General features: G+C 34.0%; 1 protein-coding gene across 4 annotated transcripts in view; it reads left to right on the top strand.

Annotated features, from left to right (window-relative positions):
• LINGO2 (leucine rich repeat and Ig domain containing 2) overlaps positions 1-21,990 on the top strand; it is a 489,656-nt gene that overhangs the window by 254,812 nt on the left and 212,854 nt on the right. For all 4 annotated transcript variants that reach the window (XR_004061487.1, XM_030968283.1, XM_030968284.1 and 1 more), the window contains one exon: positions 173-250. The gene's annotated coding sequence lies outside the window, so the exon portion shown is untranslated. The remainder of the gene's footprint in view (positions 1-172; positions 251-21,990) is intronic.

A 21,990-nucleotide genomic window follows, 5' to 3' on the forward strand; every position in this document is an offset into this window, starting at 1 on the left:
GTGCTAGGTACTCACTCTTGAGATATAAAAACAGTGAAAGGAAAAAGATCATCCATCTCACTAATCTAGTCAAGGATTTCAGTAACTCAAGTTATTTTGTCTAAAATATTATTTTATTTTATGCATTTTATTTGTTGGGAGTTGAGTTTTTTGTTATTTATTTTCTTATCAGGTTGATATTAAGATAGTCTGAAGGAGGGAAGTAGTGGAAGACTCACCACAATTCTGAAAAATGAGCAGTGTCAACCTGGTAAGTTTATCTTTGTGCTATTGTTGTATTGATGATGGTTTTCCCACTGATGTTCTCATTTATGTTTGCAGCAAGATCACACTTACTGTTGGTTTTATTCTTGATGTAATATTTCTGTCTTAATGTCACAAATTTTGATTTATGTTTAAAAAAACACAAGTGCTCAGTATCTCATTAGCTCTTTGAGATGCAGTTTTGTCATGGATCCAAGCAGTTTCAGTTCCAGACAGAATAGTTAGCACACAAAATTATTTTTATCCATTAAGTGTGTATACAATACTCCCATATTTTTCCCAGCTTTGTCAGGTCTATATTTTGCAATTCGAGAAAAACTATGAAATGAAGGATCTATGTGTAAAATCTTATTTTCCTGGTTTATTTATTTTATTAATGTAATGGTTTAGGAATAGCACTCCAAATCACCAGTCACTCGTCAACCTATCATTCCTGTGGGAGACAAAAGGCAAAAATTATGTTTTGTGATAAAACCAATGAACTGGAAACAGCAATGAGATAAGAAAAATGGACAGCAATTACAAAAATATAAAAACACAGGTGTGCAAAAGAGGGTGATTTACATGGAAAAATGCTCAAAAGCCTGGGACTATAAGAAACAATTGCAGACAGACCCTCTGCGCTTCCATGCTTTTTTCGCTGACCACAGGCCATGCCCACTTTCTTCTCAGAGGCAAGAACCCCTTACTCTTGCCACCAAGCATGACCTTAGGTGATTTAGAATAACAACCTAGACACACCCACACAGCCCCAGACTCTGCTCCCTCATGGCTACTGTGAAAAAATTAACTTTGTTCTGGCCAAAAAACAAGACAACTAATTAAAATTAAACCAAAAAAGGCAAAAACCCCACAACTTTTCTAGGTTTTCAAATTGTAATTTTAAAGCAGGTATTTATTCCAGCCTTAATCATGCAAATGTTTGCTTCAGGTGAATTTTCCTTTTATGAAAAATATTTCTGTGGATTTTTTTTCTTCCCTGAAGAAAGTCGGTGCAATTGAAGTATTGCTATCTCTTTCAGGAGGACATGTACTTTTAAATGTTTAGGGATAATAGTGTCTAACTCCCCAGTGTGACTGGAATAAACCTTCTGTTTTCTTTACACACGTACATAGCCTTTGCCTAATAGTGTGCTGTGAAGTGCTGGGAAATGGAAAGACAGTTTTAGAAATTCAGAAATAATTACAGCACTTAAAAGAATAACAAACTCAAGTTTATAATCTGAAATACTGAAAAACTGTGGTATCACATATCTAAAATAGTATAAAACCAGATTTATAAATGCATTAAAATTTTCATTAAAAATAACTGATAAGGAGTTGCAGCCTTCTGTCAAGACTGGTCTTTTATGATATTTAATTTCATATATATACGTAAGTGTAGTAATTTATGTTTGTATGTATGTTTATGTATCTATCTATCTATCCATCTATCTCTGATGATCTATATCCTTTGTTTAAAGGAAATACAATGATTTCTCTGTTTTACTACAATTAATCAGTAGCACTTTACCTCTGGACTGACTTTGACAGTATAATACATAATAATGACAAAGCAAGAAACCCCTCTGTCCTGGTTTAGGAGTGGTGTTTTCAAGTTTAATTTTCCCACTGAAACACCCAAGATCACACCCTGCTTGCTCACTCCTTCCCTCCTGTCTATGGCAGGATGGAGAGGAGAAGGGGTCGCACTAAAATGTAAAGATCCTGTATTGAGAAAAGAACAATTAACTAGGAACAGTAATGAAACAAGAAGAGCAAAATAACACTACTAATACTGATAACAGAGTGTACAAGACAGGAAAACAATTCACAGGCTCACCACACGGAGCCCAGCACCACCAGCTTGCAAAACCTGCACAGTCTGGCCAAACTGGAAACGGACCCAGCCCTCTCCTTACACCCTGCACATGGTATGAGAAGGTATTGAGGAACAGGAGTGCTTTCCAGAGGTTAAATTTGCCCCAGGACACTTGGGACTTTCATGCTTTAACATCGCATATCTCACTTATGTTTCAGGTAGCAAAAAATTGCATTGTTTCTTCAAGGTGTTTAAAATGTGTTTCAATGTGTTTAAATTGGCAGCTGTTCAGTCTTCCTTGAAAATTCTTGCCACCCAGAAAATGAAAATACATCTATAGGATGTCTTTGGCAGAGAAAAAGCTTGTAAATCCATTATGTAGAACATAATTGTGTAAACCTACCAGCATGCCCCACTTTAGGTATGTCAGGGATGCATGCACCTTTGAGAATTATTTTCAAAATTGTATCTTGCTTTGATTCCCATTAGGTATAAGAAGATTTTATGTTAGTTGGTTAGTTGGTTGGCTTGTTTGTTAGTTGCTACTTGGCTGGTTTTTTATCCATGAGGGGGATTAGATACTGAAGAAAGTTTCCTAGAGCAATTATGAGATATCTGTCCTTGAAGAATAAATTGGGCATCATCCTCAGCATCTTGATCTAAGTAGTCATGTTTTAAGAAGTGAGTGGGACTAGATAACCTCCAAGGTGTGCTTCCTTTCAAAATCATTCTGTAGATTAATAGATTTCTGATTCTATGGTTAAAGTTATTCCCAAGAAGGAGGAGGAAATTCTTATCAGCATTTTTTCTTAAATTCACTAACCACTTCATGGAATTAGTTTTGAAATATAAATGAAACTGGCATGAAATGTCAGCATGCTCCACTTTAAGAAATTGCCAAGTAGCTTAAAATGTGAAAAAAAGTAGCTCAGCTTTGAGAAGATCTCACGCTCTTAGGTACAAAGATTTTGCATACCGTTGCTTTAAAATAGGAGCAATTGGTAAACTACTGGAAACTCTAACCAAATTTTGTATATAGAAATTTGAAAATCTGTTAATTCACCTTCCTTTGGGAAATCTGAAGTTGAGGTAAAAACTCAACTGCAGACTTCTGAGATTCCCCTTTTGTTTTGGTCTAGTTCTTGCTGTCATCTTTTCCAAAAGCAGCTTACAGTAATGGACACATAACTTTAGAAGTTACTAGTACGGTTATTTTAGTGTACAGATGTACTTGTATGTTGTTTTACCTTAAGAAAACCAAGAAAGGCTTTATGAATGTAATCTCTTCATTTTTTTAAGTGCAGAAGAGTAGAGTGCTGTCTTAATGTCATAGGAGCAATGATCAAGGTATGGTTTGCTAGAAGTAAAGGAATTGCATCAGAGATAAATCTGGACAAATACTGTGTAAAGAAAACAGAGTAATTTGACTGAAAAAAGTATCTCATACCCCAAAAGTTATTCATTACTGAAAAAGTACTAATCTTAAAAGCAGCATTGCCATAAGTCATGGAACAGGTGAAAAGTACTACTGTTGACTATTTAAGCCTTTATTTTTAGCTACTTCAAAATGCCTGTCACTCTTTTCAGTGAGTGACAGCCTATATTGATAACTGTTAACATTTTCCCTATCTTGATCTTCTTTGGCATTTCTAAAATATCTTCATTTAATAAGGAATTAATTTGCAGCTTTAACAATGATTTGTAGTCCAACTTTTTTTGCTGTCTATGTGTTTTTAAGCATATTAATTGGAATGAGAAAGAAAAGATGACTTGGGGAACTGCATCAGGAAACATATAATTAAGTATAGCATACTGATTTGGGGTTTTTTGTTACTGTTTGTTTTTGTTGTTGCTCTTGTTGTTGTGTAAAAAAATTACTATCAGTTTTGTGAGCAATATTTCAATGATAATGCAATATTAAACACTCTTAAGATAAATTATAATATTAGAATTATAGTATTATAATATTAGAATTATAATATTATAATATTAGGAAAATAGAATATTTAATTTTAATATAATCATGGTCTTTGATATATATAAAAAAGTTATATGACGTTACTGTAGTAAGCCATATCATCAGGATGAAACCTTGTCTGTTAAATTCCACACCCTTAGTCAGGGAAGACAGAAGTAGTGAAGTCTTTCCACAGGTATGGGAACAGTTTCATAAATAGCTTTTATACAGGGAAGGAACCAAAGTGCTGCCCTAAGACAATGTTTATTTATGCCTTGGTCTCTTGTGTTGTTCTGGCTCGGAAAAGATTCTGTTTAGTGTAGAGAGTTTTCCCAGAACCCAATGTTACTGTGGTTCTTCTGAGTAATGCAGAATTGTACCCTACCATCATTGAGACAAAGTATAAATATTCCTGGAGTAAATGTCTCAAGAGCTATCATGTCTACTTCCCTTCGCTGAAAAGAGTGGGTGAGTCTACTTGACTATGACTGTACTAACTATACAAATATATTTCTTCAAAATCAGTTTCATAGGTTTAGAGTCCCACACCTACCTTCATATTCAAGATCTTATTCTATTCCTGTTTTGGTAAACTGAGTGGTGTTTGATCAAGCTCTGGAATAAAGGTTCATGCCATGCTCATGTCACTGTGTTATTTCAATACAGAAGCCACAAGATGCTTCTCTTAGGTTGTTATGTTTCTTCACATTAACTTGTAGAAGATACTTCTGGGCATGTCCAGTTTCTCAGTTAGTATATGCTATCAGATTCAATTTAATCAAATAAACTAAGCCACTCTGAGTTAGCAATTTCCTGTTTGTTTGTTTTAATGAAAATTTCCAGGGCTTTTCTTGCATTTTCAGATGCATTAAGAATAGAGAAAAAGAATCCTCTATTTCTTTATTATTTCGGGGGGACGGGGTTTGTTCATATTGGCTTGCTCTTCTTGTCTGGGAGAGACATCTGTGACAGTGAAAGTGTTATAAAATCATTGTGGAAAGGTTACTCTTTGATGTGCTAATTTAATAGAGGTATGAAAAGATGTTTTTTACATGCTTTGCAAAGAGTAGGTGTGGAGGGGTGGAAGGGTCATAAATGACAGGCAGAGATCAGCCCAGAAAGTAGGACAGGAGTTGTAGCAAGAGTAAGTAAAACAATACAGCTGGAAAGAGAATGAAGGTTAGCCTGATAAAATATTACAAAGGTAGTGAGAATGGGAGAGAGAAAATCTGAAGTTAAACAGTGTGTAGTGTATTTTCAGTATGTGGTTATGTCTTCTAGGTCACTGACATTTTTCGGTGCATTATGTGTTATTACAAACATCATAAATTGGAACATTTCAGAAGCAAGTAAATGAAAAATTCTGCCTACTTAACAATATTTTTCCATTCCCCTTTCTTTGAAAGAATACACCCCGAACTATGACCACTGTCCAATTTGTGATGAAGCTGTAAGTTTCCAAAACAAGGAATATCATCAGTCCCTTCCCTGATGTCATAAGAAATGTATGATTTTTTTCCCTTCATAATATTTTCTTTAATTTTGGGATATCATGCAGTTATTAGTAAATCTTACCCAAGTTACTTAACCTCTTCATTCAGGAGATGCCCCTTTTTTGAGTTAGACCTGATGATCCTTCTGGGTCCCTTCCAGCACAGAATACTCTGTAATTTGGAGAATAAATAATCTGGAGGAAGATTTTGTGATTTTCTTGCTAGTTCTGCTGGACTTTCATCAGACCATGGAACAGTGGAGGAGGTAATGTCAAGCATTAACAGTTCAGAAATATAGGGATCATATTTTCTTGCTAAACCTCCCTTAGCTTAGTTCATGCATTGTTCTTATACAATTTTACCATTGATTTTGGTTCAATCTGTAGTCCTAAGAGGTTAGTAAATTTTCTAAACCCTTCTTGTTGAACTATTTCTCCTAATAACACCCTAATTAAAGCTCTGTGAAAACAAGTCAGATTTGAGGAAACTCTTTTTTTGCTTTTAAGGATTTCTATGTATTTTGCAGGGTTGGTTTTAAACATTAGATTATACATATGTTTCACTGTGTTCCTGAAGGACATCCAGTCTTCAGCTGGTTTGAAGTAGAATTTATAACCCTTTTATTAATTTCTGATGAGCATTTACCTGTGAAGAAAACAGAAAAAAAAAAGGGTTCATTAAGGGAACAAAGTATACCATGTTTAACAATGCTCTTTACTTTTTAAAAAAGCAGAAAACATTCTATGATGTCAAATTGCAAAACCTTTTTGCTCTTTTCTGATATTTCCTCTATTCTGATATTCTGTTAAAAAGGGCTTTATAATAGGAATGGAATGGTGTCGGATCTACTTTGAAGCTAACTACCCAAAGCTGGTTAAGAAAGCATCTCCTGGCCTATGAACCAGTGAGTTGGGACCACAATCTTATGTTTGGACTTTACACAAGCATAAATGTATTTCTTCTGTGAGTTCTGGCTTATTATTGTTTAATTTTTACTTTGCAAACATTAGTACTAAAAACACATCTCCATAATTTCTTTACACTTTATTAACTTTCAAATACTAATAGTAAAAAAAATTTAAGAGCAAGCCAGCCTATATAGATTTTATTTAATTGTGGAACAGTGCCTCACTCATATTAGAAGAAATCATTTGTCAGAAAAAAGTCCTGAGAGACCTTAATATTGAAAAGCATTTTTATATTTGAGAGCTCAGATATTTGACTCACATGGTCAATGAACTGAGTTTAAAGATGATTTTATGTTCTTCTACAAGAGTAGGCTGATCAGTTCATGAATATATGCTACAACAACTTTCCCTACAAACTTCTCTCTATCTGGAAGAAATCGAAGGACACTGCACAAAATTGCTAAATATGATCCTCTTTGTAATATATAAAATATTCTTGTTGAAATTTGCTTCGTTGTACCTTAGCTAGGTAGTTGAGAAATGCTTAACTATCAAAGCAAATGCTTAGCTGTGTTATGTTATTAATCAGAATTTACACCTTTAGCAACCATTCCTACAGCAAAATAAAACAAAATGTAGAAGGGGTAAAAAGGAAAATGAAGCTGTAATACCAAACTTATACACAACGTTGTTTTTGTTTGTTTTTAACTGTCAGAAAAGGTTTTATTTTTCAGCACTGATGCATAAATTTGCTCTCGAGATGGCAAGATGGTGATATTGAAGGCAGTTGGTGACAAGAGTGGGTTTTCACTTCATAATTTAATGTGCTTAATTTATCAGTAAGTTAAGCTTATTCAGTAGTCCTATATGTTAAAACATTTTAATTAAAGTAACTTTTCAATTTGCTGCTTTATGACTTTGAGCTAGAACTGATTTATTCTTTGTGAAGGGGCCATAAAGCACTTCTCACCTTATAATATATTAGTAGAGAGAAAATGAATATATTACAATCTTTATGACACTGTTAATGGCCAAAGTTACTTTACAAACCAATGTCTTCCCATGATACTGCATGAAAAATCGGATAAGATGTTGTTTGCCCAAGCTAAATGTAATCAAAGAAGGAAATGGAAAAATGGCAATGCATGCAGCAGGACAGAGCAGATAGGTGGCTTGGATGAAGCATTCTCAAATGCTAAATCCAGTATGGGCTTAAAGAGGAACTTCTGTGAGTTTCATATTTTTTGTTGTTTTATGAGCTGCAAGAAGTAGCAAGAATTTTTTTTCTATTATGATGTATAACAGAAAAAAATGTTCTAACATCTCTGGAAATGCTTTTAGTAGCACAAATATCTTTCTCCTGGCCTTTGCCCACTTTTCTAAAAAAAGTCCAGAGTGCTTTATTCTTTTATTGAATTGGCTCCATGGCATTTTACTGTAAGTGTTGAGGGAAAAAAAAAAAAAAAAGAGACATTGGCAAGCTGTATGTAATAGCCAGCACGAAAGCCATTGAGTTAGAGAGCTGCTGCATAAATGGAAACAAGAGTGAACAGTGAGGGGAGACAACTCATGAAGGTGAGGAGCCCATTTACCTGTGTGCCCAAGACAATCCTGCGGGAAGGAAAAGGGAATACACACTCAGGTACCCCCTCGCTTGTTAGGGCAAAGGACTTATATCACTGGACACTCCTCCTTTAAATAAGCTCTGTCCTCTACAAGGGCTGTCTTAGATGCAGGTACATCTAAGACAGAAGATGCAGGTACATGTGAGGACTGTTTTCAGCAAATTTCAGGAACCTGAAGTCTCTTAGAGAATCATTCAATAATTCATTTAGAACCATTATCCTTTATCCTGTCACAAGAGGTCGTGCTAAAAGGTTTGTCCCATTTTTCTTACAAGCCTCCTTTAAGTTCTGAAAGGCCAGTGCCTAAATGTTAGCCAGGAGTCTTCTACTGGCTAAGCAACTTCAACTCTCTCAGCCTTTATTCATAGGAGAGGTGTCCCATTTCTGTGCCATTTTTAAATATTTCCAACTAACTGTATTAAGGCTTCAGATTGTTAGTTCTTCTTTTTTCCTCATTTCACTTTTTCTTATCCCCTAATCTTCTCTCTCTCCCTCTGTCAGTGTATATTGACAAAATTGAGCATTATTCTTGCTGTTTCTTTTCATGCTTAAGGGACATCCGAGAACACTCCAAGTTGTATTTTTATATTCATTTTAATTTTAAATAAATCTAGTGCACTCTCTTACTAGAAGCTCTTTCCTTTCTAATGGAGCACATCATAATCAAAATTACAAATCTTCCTCACCTAAAGTAAAAGAATAAATTTGATTAATACAGGAATGGGCTGGTAATGTGTAATAATTATGGCTAATGTGTCACAAGAGGCAATAAATATGGATAGTAAGATGTACAACAGCCATTTTCAGGAACGTGAAAGCCACTGAATATATTCCTTCTATTTCTTCTAGTTTGTTTCAATATGTAAATTTATCCTTTTAAGACTACGCAGCTGTTGTCAAATTAAAAATTTATCTGTAGCCTACCAAGATACAGCAGAATTTTCCAGCAGTAAACTTTTCTGGAAAAAGGAAAGGAGAGGAAACAAATAAAATTAATAAATTCAGAATATTCATTGAAAATAATACATCAATTCTCATGAAACTGCAGATGTCTAAAGGATATGCAAGCATACCTACATTCATGGATGCATGCATTTTTGCTTTTGTAAGGGACCAGCTGCTCTCTGGGGTGGTGATGTGCTTTTAGGAAACTGATCAGAGTCCATTTCTTCTCTCCCAGTTGATTGTGAGAAAAATATCAAACAAAATTGGGGGGGGGGAGGTTCTTCTCGTTATGCATTACTGTGAATTTCAAATCCAAAGTTAGAATTGTATCTGAAGTAAATGGGTGAAATCCTTCAAGACTTTTTCACCAGCATGTAATTTCATTAGAATTCATTAAGTCACTGTAGAGAAAAAGAATAGGAAAAAAAAAAGAGCAATCCCAGGGAGGGTTGTTCCTTTCAGCTTTCTTTTTCCTCCTTTGAATTACCCACTAGCAAGATTTTTTGAAGATTTTCTGTCTTGCTTTTTATGAGGATTTGCATTGCCACCTCCAGTGTACTGCCAGTAAGGCAATATGGTTGAGTCTAAAATTTCGATCAACATATTCTCAAGTTCTGAGAGCATATAAGCGTAGCATTGTATCTTATCTCTATACTCTACTGAATGTGTTTTATTTCTGTTAAAAATTATGTATTTCTATGACTGTAAAACTTGGAAGGAGTTTCACATATTCAATTTTGCTACAGTATCAAAATTAAATCCTTCTCTGGATGTTGGCAGGCTAAAGCACTAACATTTAGCTGCAAGAAGTCAGTAGCTTTACTAGTTCAGTGTTTTGGGGTGGTTTTTTTCTTCTTATTGCACTGCTGTTATGCCCATTCAATGTTGAAATTTGAAGAAGCTCTATGTTATCTGAACATTAATATTTTCTGTGTTATATTTTTTGCTTGTGTATTGAATTTTAATTCCCCTGGAACCCTAGACTGTGACTGAGTTAAAATACTAATAGTGATTAACACTTGGACTGCATGATATGTCACTAGTGAAAACCTTCTGTAATACTCCATCTTCTAGAAAGAAGAAAATTTGGAAATTAAATCAGTGACAAAGTCCTTTTTGGTTTCAGATTTAAGGAAATTTTATATGTGCTACCATTTTATGAATGGTGTGTTAATTGAAATTCTAGATGTTAAAGGGCAAGGTGTTAGATTTCATAAGCCTGGCAGGGTACTAATCCCTCTGTATGTTTGTTTAACTTCCATTAATTTCTCAAGAAAATATAGCAAGCTACCTGACAGATTTAAAAGCCTTAACAAGGAAAATGAGTAAGCATGATTGTTTAGTTGGTTTAGGAAGATATTTGAGTTTGGCAAATACTTATCTCAATTGTCATACACCTCAGCATGCCCCTTCCTTAAATTGAAGTCATGTTGTTTATTGTGGAGTGTAAGAGCTCCACGGATTGTTGCTTCATTTACATACTCAAGAAACGAAATTGTGCAAATTTCCACAATGGTACATTTAAGGGACATAAATTTTGTTTCATTATTCAGCAAATATTGGGCTATCCATGATCAAGATGGTTTTTGGTATAAGCTGTAGAAGAGGTAAATTGTCCTATTGTTAATCAGAACAAAAAAAAAAAAATCCCAAAAAACCTAACAATAATCAAACAACAAAAAATCCTCAAACCACCAATTTTTTGGAACTATGAACCTTTAAGAAACATCTATTTGGAAACTTTCTGCTTTTGTTATTCCTTCAGGAAGTATAGAGGCTCTGTTATGCATCTAGAATGAACCATCATGATGTTTGGCTTAGTCAGTATTCTAGAACTGATTAAAATTATTAGAGATTGGCAGAAGGTAATACACTGACACAGAAAAAATTAAGTCAGGTAGAGGATATGACAGCATTTTTCTTCATCCCCTCTAAAGAAAAATGGAATATTTTGACAAAAATATTTTAAAGTATTCCTTTTAATCACAAAGGCATTTCAGGGGTCATTTTCTGATTGGCATTATTTATAACATTATCTAACATTAGAAGGCAGAAGTTAGACACCCTTGTCTTTTATTTTTATGCAGGTAATACCTATAAACTCTCAAGACTATATCTTCTTCTGAAAGTTCAGGAAGTATTATGGCCTTTAACATCCCAGCTTACACAAAACCAATTGTGAAGTCCAGGCAGAGTGTCTGCCACATTTGGGGAAATTTATTGCAAAGCAGGAAGAATATTTTGACAAAGCTCTTTACTGCCTTTTAAGTGCTAATTTCACATTCTCAGTGTGCTTCAAAGAATTTTGTCACAGAATCACAATAAAATATAGAAATATTTTGTCATTGCCATGTAAGATTTGAAGTGAGACACTAACAGAGAATGGCATTTGTTATTAATTACAGGTTTAGGTCTCCTTTGGCACTCTCAACAGCTTATTTTTCAGACGTTATGTAGGATAGCAATTAACTTTTCAAACAGGGCCACTCATGAGAATCCCAACATCTAAAATTAGATCTCTAAGTTAAAAAATCTTGTCTAAATCTTGTTTCCTTTGCTGCTACTAATGTTAATAATAAACCTCAGGGCCTTAAGATCTCATTTACACTTTCTCTTCTCCTCTGTGGATAGTTTGTTCTGGGTGAATCCTCCTGTGTTATCAAGGCTGTATCTGCTGCCTTCCTTTATTATAAAAGACTGCAGTGCCCCTTCAGTAATTGCTGGAGACAGCTAGGCAGCAGCATTTAAACTGCTATGTGTGGAAGCAAAGCCACTGACAATGTTCCACCTATTGTCTTGTTACAACTTTATGGCTGAAGTTGTTTTGAAATTAGGGACATATTTCTTAGTGAAGTTGCTTCTTAATGTTTCATTAGCTTGATTTGGGTTTTTTTCTTGTGGTGCTTTTTAGCATTTGACTAACGCTGTTATCATAGTGCCTTAATAACATTTCTGTAGGAAATTAGTATTGGAGTTGGGTCAGAAGTAAAAAGTCTATTTACAATTATTCTTTTGTTTGGTGGTTTGTTTGTTTTCAGATTAGGAGTCTTTTTGTATCCCTGTCTCAGCGGTCCATCAGCTCTTTTGCCCTTCAGGGGTTTTTGTTTTAAAGTTTAAAAAAAACCCCAAAACCAAGCAACCAAACAGAAAACCCTTTCTTAAATGTGGAGAATATGTAGGTAAACTGTGATCACATTTGCAGCCTTTCTGTCCCTGAACTTATTATTTTTTCTGTATTTTAAACAGAAAAGGTATTTTAACTTAGTACTGCCGGTTTTCTTATCTATGAAAATGTGATTGCTCTGAAGGACATTCATCTTATAAATAGCAGAAATAATCAAAGGTAGCTACTTATATACAGTATTACTGGGAAAGTAAAAATTATCTGAAATAAATTGAAATGCCTTTTTTTAAAAATGCAAATATTATTCTTAAAATGCATCTCATAACAGATTTTTTCTATTTTATGTCTATGATACTTGTAACTGTAAATGTAGTGAAAATAAGGGCAGGCTCAAGTTCTGAAAGAGCTTAAACCCTTCTTCATAACTTCTAAATCTATAACTCCAGTAGCATATATTAGTTCATTTACTGTGCATGGATTTGAGCAATCATGAAATCAAGCATAGTTATCTTGAGGTTGAATAGTTTAGAGGTGCCACTCTGGAGCAATGACAGAATTAGATGCAATATATAGGTTTCTAAATTGACAATTCCCTTTCCTAAACAAAAAAGAAAAGCCTGAAATTAAGGTAGAATTATGATATATGAACAGTATGGAATGCCTTGAAAAATACTGAATTTTTCTAAGAATAAATATTTTTCACTTACCTGTGTTTCTTTGTCATATTTAAAAAATAAATAAATTAACATAGTCATTAGGATTGCCACAAAATAAATTTTAATTATTTGTAAATATATTTTTCTCTTGGTTTTAACAAAATATTCTGGGACTATGCATTTTTCACCAAACAAAACTCTTTAATGTGGCTCTTCACTGTTTAGTCATCATCATCATTGAGAATATAGGTGAACAGGTTTTATTTTGAGAAGAATCTGGTTTTTAATTCTGTTATTTAATTTTAAGGCTTTTTTAAATTGAAAAACTGCTGAAGTTGGTTTTTAAAGTCTCCCCTCACTTCTTTTCTTCCAAGCTGGAATTAGATGTGTTTGCTGGGTACACCACAGAGCTAAGGTGGATTGCAAGACACCCCCGCACAATCTGGTCGCATTCTGCTGCACAGCTCTTCTTTCAGACGGCTCTGCTTATAGTACCCTGTTAGTTTGCCCCATTGTGATTTTTTCCACCCACCTCGGAAGTGTCAAAAGTATCCAAAGGGGGGAAAAAAATCCATGAGAATTACTTTGTTTGGGTTATGTTCAGCTCCTATGAAAGTCAGACTTTTACTTGTACCTCCACCACAAAAGTTCAAGAACATTATTTATTTGGTATTTTGTCAGTAAATTCTGATAGATATCAAGTACCCTAATCCTGAGACATTAAAATCCATTTGCCCAAGTGATCACTGAAGTCAGATAGATCATCTATATGTCTGAATCTTAGTATTTTGAAGAACTCCCTGTATTTGTCTCCAGATATAAATACTCTGAGGTGTCATTTTGTCAGTGAACATCTATTTGAATTTCATATAGATGTTCATATAGACAACTTATTACTATTTTATTATGTGTATTCATTTTCAAATACTTCATTAAAACATATATAGTGCTGAAATTCTCTGTTTTCTTAAGAAAAGACAACACTGTAATTTTGACTGTTATTTAAAATACCACACTAATAATGTTCTTTCTTTCTGAAGAAAAAATTGCCAGAAAAACAAAATTACCACAAAATCCTGAGAATAATTATTTGCTTCTTTTTTTCCTTTCTTCTATTTTTTGTTGGATTTTCTTAAATATTAGTAAAATTTCCACTTATGATTCATAAAAAAAAATCTTTCATAGATATCTCATAAATTTAAGATGAGTTATTTCTAATAATAACTACATAGCAGCACATCTGTGATTTCTTCATTTTTCCAAGCTGACATGGTATTCAGTATTTTGAAACAAGCTTTAGTTTGAGCATTGTCCTATTCCTGTGTTGGTTCATAAAAATGAAATTTACAGTTAATATATAGAACTGTTCAGCTGTTTCAGCTACAGCAGCATGCTCGGTGAGCCACAAAAAAAGATTTCTAATGCAGTATAATTATTTTGGATTTATAGACAAATATAAATAAATCACATGACAATCAGGCCATCATCAGATTCTAACAGTTAAAAGAATTTCTGAAATATTATATTTCTGGATACCTTCTGCCCTTCTGCTCTGTGAAAGCCTGAAAAAAAACCCCATTATTTTGCTTTTGGGGTTTGCATGCTGAGTGCCTAGTACCTTTACTTGATGAGCTTGGTTGATTTCTTGAGTCTACGGCCTAGAGACTATACATACTCAGTATAGTTTTATGGACAGAAAGAATTCAAGTATTTCTGAAAACTGTAAATTCAGTATTTTGCAGATCTAGTCAGCTTTTCTTCTTGGAGGAATAGTGCAAACAGCTTAGTTTTTAACTCCAAAGATACATCAATAAAGACTTTCAGTTTACACCATTATTCTATGTCAGTGCCAGGTAACCTTACTCACTGCATGAAGAAGACTATGGCTTTATAGGAGTTGGTTTTGTCAAGGTTGGGGCTTGCTGCTGTCCTACATTTATATTTGATATGGTTTTGGTTTATGAGCAAATATATTAAGTAGATTGTTGATACTGGTGTATTGCTTTTCATTTCATCTTTTCTATTTCATGCATTAATTTTTGGAAATGGTTCCATTTAATTATTGTTGGAGACGGATGGATGATCCTACAAACCATCAAGCAAAAGTTTAATTTAATTCAATTGAATTTATATAATGTTACCTGTCTGAGATTAAATTTCAAATAACATAGAGAACAAAGAAATGAGACCTTGGGAGAAAAAGACGCTTGCAAATTAAGTAAAGAACAAAAAATAATTCTAATTAATTTTGATGGAAAATAATTGAAGAGATCAGTGTTTTTCTGCCTGAAGATGGCTGGATTTAGATGACATGGTAAGACTGGCAAAGAATTAAGACAGTGAGCAAACAGCAACCAAGACAAGTATCAGTAGAAACAGTAACAAAAGGACAGTGTAAAAAAATATATTTTTATGTAATGACCATGTCATTTGTCTGTCTCTGTTGTGACTGTACTTCTATTACATCTTTTTAGCCTGTCTTCCCTTCTTATTGTTTTCTAACTATTATCAGTCAGTCTGAAAAATTATAACTTCTTTCATGGTCATGGATGCTTCAGGCAGCCCCAGACCTTGTTAATACAGGAAAGGGTAGTCAGCCAAGTTCAGTGCTCAGCCTAGTAAGCAATCCAAAGACCAAAGGGAGGGTTTAGTTCATTAGAAGACAGAAAAATGATAAATATGTCCAATCTGGCCACTGGTTTGTGGGAGTCTAGATAAAGCATGAAGATGAAGGCAGATTTCTTTTTAACCAATGAGTGCAGATGTCTGTGTTTCATCAGACTTACAGAAGAAACCAACTGGGAAACCTCAGCTATCGATAAGTTAAAAATACAGTAAAAAAATAGGACTTCACTTCAACAGGGCAGAGAATAAGGTCCCAATTAAGCCACGGTAAATCAGGTAAAATAAAATAATTGGCCTCACTTTTGTTATCTTCTTGATGAGAAAATGGTAACACTAAATTTGTTTGCTGTTAATTAAGATGATGGACCCATTAAACCTACCTAGTGAGACAATCCACTTCTTTTTCTTCTATGTGGAACACAGAGAGGGACAGGTGGAGGGCAGGCATGAGGCTACCTCAGCGTAGCCCTTGAAAAACAATGGGCCATGACTGCAATGTCCTTTTAGAAAGGGCATCTTTAACTGGAAGGCTTCTTAGTTCAGGCATCATCTTTTCATGTGAACTTCTCTCTGAACTCCAATTGTGAAACAAGGGAGGATTCAGTTAGTATATTGATTATATGTATGTTTTCTTATGAAAAATGAAACACTCTGACACCTAGCAACATACATTTTTAGAAGCATTTAGCATCTTTCTTCACTGCCATGTGCTGTTTAATTACATTATATTAACATTGCTTCAAGGAGATAAATGCAGACATGGTAACAGACATCTCATGAAATTCAAACATGCACGCAAATTTATTTTCTCCTTGTTGTCTCTTCATATCTTTAGTTTATAATTTAAATTTTGAGGCAGAACTCTATAAATAATACAACACTTCAGATGCATGTTTTATAAACATACATATATATATATTTATAAAAGCATTTCATGTAAGCAGGTGATATGAAAGGCTATGACTGTCAAATCGCTCCAATTCAACATATAAATATTTAAGGAAGGACTCCTTATTCCGTGTCTTGGCATCGAAACTAGAAAGATAGGAAGTCTCCCTTTAATCACTATTTATTCCATTCCTTCATGGAGGCTAGGTTTAACTTTTGAACATAACTTACTTTGCACTTCAGCCCAATGGAACTGCTTGGGTTTTTTCTTACATTTATTAATAGGTAGCTTTGCTTTGTGTGACATTATATGTGTAGCAAGCACGACATAGTTGTTTCAATTATCTTTTTTCAATATGCTGCTGTAGTAAAGGTTTTTTGTTAGGATTAACCAAAGCATTCACAGTATTCATGCCTGCATGAAGTCTTAATTTTGATGATTATTCCTAAATGACTAAAGACCGAAATAAAATAAGATTGAAACAAAAAATAGCTATACTGTTCCAACTTGTTTAAATTAATTTAAATTGAGTAAAAACTAATGATAAAAATGTTTTTTGTCAAGGTTTATTGAATTCCAGACCACTGGACACTCACTGAGCACAAAGCCTATAAGGACTAACTGAGGGATACAGGGTTGTTTAGCTTGAGGAAGAGGAGGCTCAGGGGATACCTTGTCACCCTCTAGAACTCCCTAAAAGGAGGATATAGCCAGGCGGAGGTCAGTCTCTTCTCCCACGTAACAAAAGGTAGGATAAGAGGCAATAGTTTCAAGTTGCAGCAGGGGAGGATTAGATTGGATAAGGAAATATTTTCTCACCTAAAGTTGCCAAGCACTGGAAGATGCCGAGCAGTGACCCAGGAAGTGGCTGAGTCAACTTCCCTGGACTTATGTAAAACACTCATACATGTGGCACTTAGAGAGATAGATTAGTGGTGGATTTAGCAAAAGTAACTTAATGGGTGGACTTGATAATCTTGGAGGCCTTTTCCAACCTAAATGATACTATGATTCTACATTTTTCTGTGTGAAACATTTTTTTTTATTAACATTGGTATTAATCTTTAGCTCTTCTTTCAAATACTATAATATCAGTAGATTTTTAGAGATTACTGTAATCTGAGAATTTGTGGTCCTTCAAAGCAGGCCAGAATTTCAGAAGAAACTCTATCAGGATCTTACCAAAATGAGTAAAACCTATTCTAAAAGGTTGCAAGAATTTTAAGGCATTTTTGCAGAAGGGAATTATAGTGCAAGTTTTCCTGATTTTTTTGTTATCTCTTAAGTCTCTGAATTTCACACTGGTTATTTGGCAATTCTGCAGGGTTTTGCTCAGTTTTGAGCGTAGTCTTCTGGCTCACCTGCACTTCAGAGCTCTCCCACTCTATCAAAAACACACATGCAAAATTGCCTGTGATATGTTTGACAATTCTGCTATTTTTTATGTCTGTGAAAAGTATTGGCTACCTAACTAAAACTTCTAGGTGGGTTTTTTTTAGGTTTGTTTGTTTGTTTTTTGGGGATTGTTTTGGTTTTTTTTTCTGGTTGGGTGGTTGGTTTGGGTTTCTTTGACAGACGGGAAAAGAGGAAAAGAGCACATGAACATTAGACTTCCAAGGTTTGAAAGAAGATATATATCTTGAGAAAAAGTTCATGTAATAAAGTTCCCATCATTTATTCACAATGAAGAAATATTCTTTCATATTTCTGTTGTGTCCTTGACTAATGTGCCTGTCCAAGGTATGCAATATTATAATTTCTTATCATGTTATAACATGTAATAATATAATGTAATATAATATAATATAATATAATATCATATCATATCATATCATATCATATCATATCATATCATATCATATCATCATATCATATCATATCATATAATGTAATATAATATAATGTAATGTAATATAATATAATATAATATAATATAATATAATATAATATAATATAATATAATATAATATAATATAATATAATATAATATAATATAATATAATATAATATAATATATCAGTATTTATATCTGAAGAGATATATTTAATATAAATATATTATAAATTCTATATATGTGTATATATATACACACATATATAATTCCTATTCATATGTGTGTATATATATATCTGTATGTAGTGTGAATTACCTATATTCCATGGTACTTCAGCTATCAGTAATCCAGTTTATCGCAGGTATTGAGCAATAACAGTTTTCAAGCATTACAGATAGATAAAAATTACAAAGAGACAAAAATTTAGATTCAATGGTAGAATCATGTCTTCCTGCCCATGTATGCATTATTTCTTTCAGTATGAATATAACTTCATTTTTTGCTGCAAAACCAAACCAAACAAAAATAGAAAAAAAAAAACAGAAAAGCAGTAAAAAGATAGCTAAGACTTGACCTCACTCAGTTTAAATGATGATATAACAGACTAATAAACTTTTCAAAGAGGAATAAAGGAAATATCAGCAAATTTTAGGAAAATTTTATGTTATATTAGATAAATTGGAGTTAATTGAGTTAATACAGATTTATCTGTGGTTTTTTTATATGCAACTAATTTGAAGCTTTGAATTTAATAGTAACTTGGAAATTTGAACAACTAGTGAGGCTCTTTAAAACTTTCTTTGAACTAGTAATCAACTTGGTAGGTAGAACAATTCTTTTTCAAGCAAATGGAACATAACAGAAAACTTGACTTTTGTTTTTATTTCTTTTGTTTTCTTTTCCGCTTTATATCCTGTGATATTTAACATTGTGAAAAAATAGGAACAGTGAACAATGAAAATATGATCTTGAAAAGTCTGTCTACAGGACAAAAAACCTGGATTTTAGTATTTGATGTTTCTTTTGTTTTGCTTCTTTTCAAAGCACTTGCTGCCTCACAGGTTTTAGTATAGGCAAGACTACTTTCAGAGTCCCAGAACAACCTGTGGAAGTACTCCTTGTAAAGGAAAGATGATCTTATCAGTTAGATTGAAGAAAGCTATGCAATTCTGAATATGAACTGAAAGAAGAAAAATTTAAAATTAACTTAGACATTTCCAAAAGTGGCATGCAAAAATTACAAGGGGAAAAAAAATATAGAAGTAGATCTGAAATCGGGAGATACTAGCATAGAAAAACCTCAAAACTTTAGCTGAAATAAAAATGAAAGGGATGTCATTTTGTCACAAAGACTGTTCCTCCTAACTCTCAGGGTAGTCTCTCTTCCCAAATCTTGCAATGAATAGTTTGATTTAAGCATCAACCAGAAAGCATAGAATTATGGACTATCCTCAGTTGGGAGAGACCCATATAGTCCATCAGAGTCCAACTCTTGGCCCTGCACAGGACAGCCCCAGGAGACGCACCATGTGCCTGTGAGCACTGTCCAAGCACTTGAGATCTGTCCGGCTTGGTGCTGTGACCATGGCTGTGGGGAGCCCCAGTGGAAGACAAAGTCTAAACTGTCAGTAACTTATGTGAGACCAGAATTTTAACCATAATCCTTGTCCATATCCTTCAGATTTCCTCTGCATATTTTGGTCATTATTTCATTATTCATGCTTTTATAATTAATTTTACTTAGTCTGTAATTTTCAATTTGTAGCAGGCTGAGATATCCCTGAAGATCTTTAGACACTACTAGAAAGCTTTGTAGGATCAGAAGTCTATTAAATATAAAAAAACAAACAATGTTTATTTGGTTATTAATGAAGCCATGAAACCATCACCCATAAAAAAAGTCACACTTATAAATAGTGTTTCTCATGCTTAAGTGTCCTCATGTTCAGTATAATGTTGTAGAAGGATTGCATCCATGTAATACACTATTCTGAAGACAGGTAGGTTTAGACATGCTTCTGAAGTGCTGGAAAATCTTCACTTTAATAAAATACATTTTTTTGTTCACAAAAATTGATTTGTAACATTAAAGTACATTTATATATTAAGGCAGAACCTTGGCAGAAAGGTTTCTTGGTAAGTCATTCAAACTTCTAAAAAGTTCTAGGAAACTGCATTAATGATCAGATTTAGCCAAAGATAGGATGATGTAGTTCTACCATAAAAATGTTTACTATTTCTGTGTATATTTCACTCAGTGTCATTACCAGCATTAAATCAATGCTTACATTTATGAAAATGGTTTCTTTCTAAACCACTGTGAAATACACATGCATCTCTAACTCTTTTTAATTCATCACAATCAGAAGTGGTTTTTTATTAAAAAATTGTGAACATGTGCAACTGATAAAAAGAGACCTAATATAATATGTGTCTTTACATTAAGGAATAGTAAATCTTACCTCCCATATACTATTCATTACTAGTGGGACAAGAGAAAAAGAGCATTTTTATTTCCAACAAAAATGATAAATTTTTTAAATTTTAGAACATCTTTAAAATAAATGCTACTAATTTTAGCTTTCTTTGATTGGTAGAAAGAGAACTACGTTTTTTTGGCTTTGTAATGTAGATTTACAGAGGATATTCAGTTTTTATATTAAAAATAAAAAAATTTTCACCATCAGGGAGGTCAGGCACTGGAATAGGTTGCATAGGGAGGTGGTGGAGTCACCATCCCTGGAGGTGTTGGAGGGGCCTGGATCTTGTGTGGGTGATGTGGTTGGGTGGTTTAGGGGCCACACCAGCAGTGCCAGGTGGATGGTTGGACTGGGTGACCTTAAAGACCTCTTCTAACATTTACAATTCTGTGAATCTACAATTTGCTTGACAATGCAATGAAACGCAAGTAAAAGTATATCCAGATGACTTAGAGATAATAGTAAATGAGACATAGAAAAGTCACTAATCCAAATGAGGAGTTCATAAATTTTCTCTGAGGGGAGTAAATGAATGTCAGGTAGGATGTTTGGTACCCCACCCATAAAGCTTGCAAGCTAAAGAAAACTGTTGTAACAGTAGTCAGTATCACTCAGAATTTCCTGCTGTCTGTGGAGGAACACAAGCTGGAAAGTTGTAGAGGTGCTGGTTTTCCTTCTCCTAGTTATGTTATGAAGCAATGGTGGAACAGCAGCGGAAACCTGGCAAACTCCCTGGCATGAAAATACCTGGAAACCAGGTCATCACATGACATAACCCTGATCATATTTAAATTGAAAATTTTATGTGCAGAATGCCCATACTTTTTCCTAATTTCCTCCTTAAATAAAATTATCTGACTACTTAAATATTCACTCTTCTATTGTCACCTGCACATAAATTGGAAGAATACATAGATTCAGGGAATCTTCTGCTCCGACATTCTGTCTTGATGACTTTACCATTCAAGTAGGTTGAGGCCTGAGAAGAAGCCTGATTCCATGAAGAAAGCATACAGCAGCCAAGGCAAGCTGGTTTGGTGCTTTTGGCCTTAAAGGTCACTGCTTGTCATGAACAAAGACCTTTTGTCATGACCTTTGTCCAGACGACAAAGGAAAACAAATCTTAAGTGTGGTGTTATCACTGTCAAATGGAATTCCTGTACTCCTTCCAGAGGTAGTTCTGAAGCTGGATTATGATGCATTATGCAGGTTTTCTGGCAGGTGTGGGGTAGATAGATCATTCCAAGATACCTGATGCTCAGAAAACAGATGTTTTTCCACACAGCAGCTGTGTTGACATATTCCAGTCACCTTGAATGCTGGTGTTTCTTTAAGCATCACTTACAATATCTACCAGTAGATATTTGATCCAGGAGTATTTCTGATCAC

Source organism: Camarhynchus parvulus, chromosome Z (genome assembly GCF_901933205.1).
Source record: "Camarhynchus parvulus chromosome Z, STF_HiC, whole genome shotgun sequence".
Lineage (NCBI taxonomy): Eukaryota > Metazoa > Chordata > Aves > Passeriformes > Thraupidae > Camarhynchus > Camarhynchus parvulus.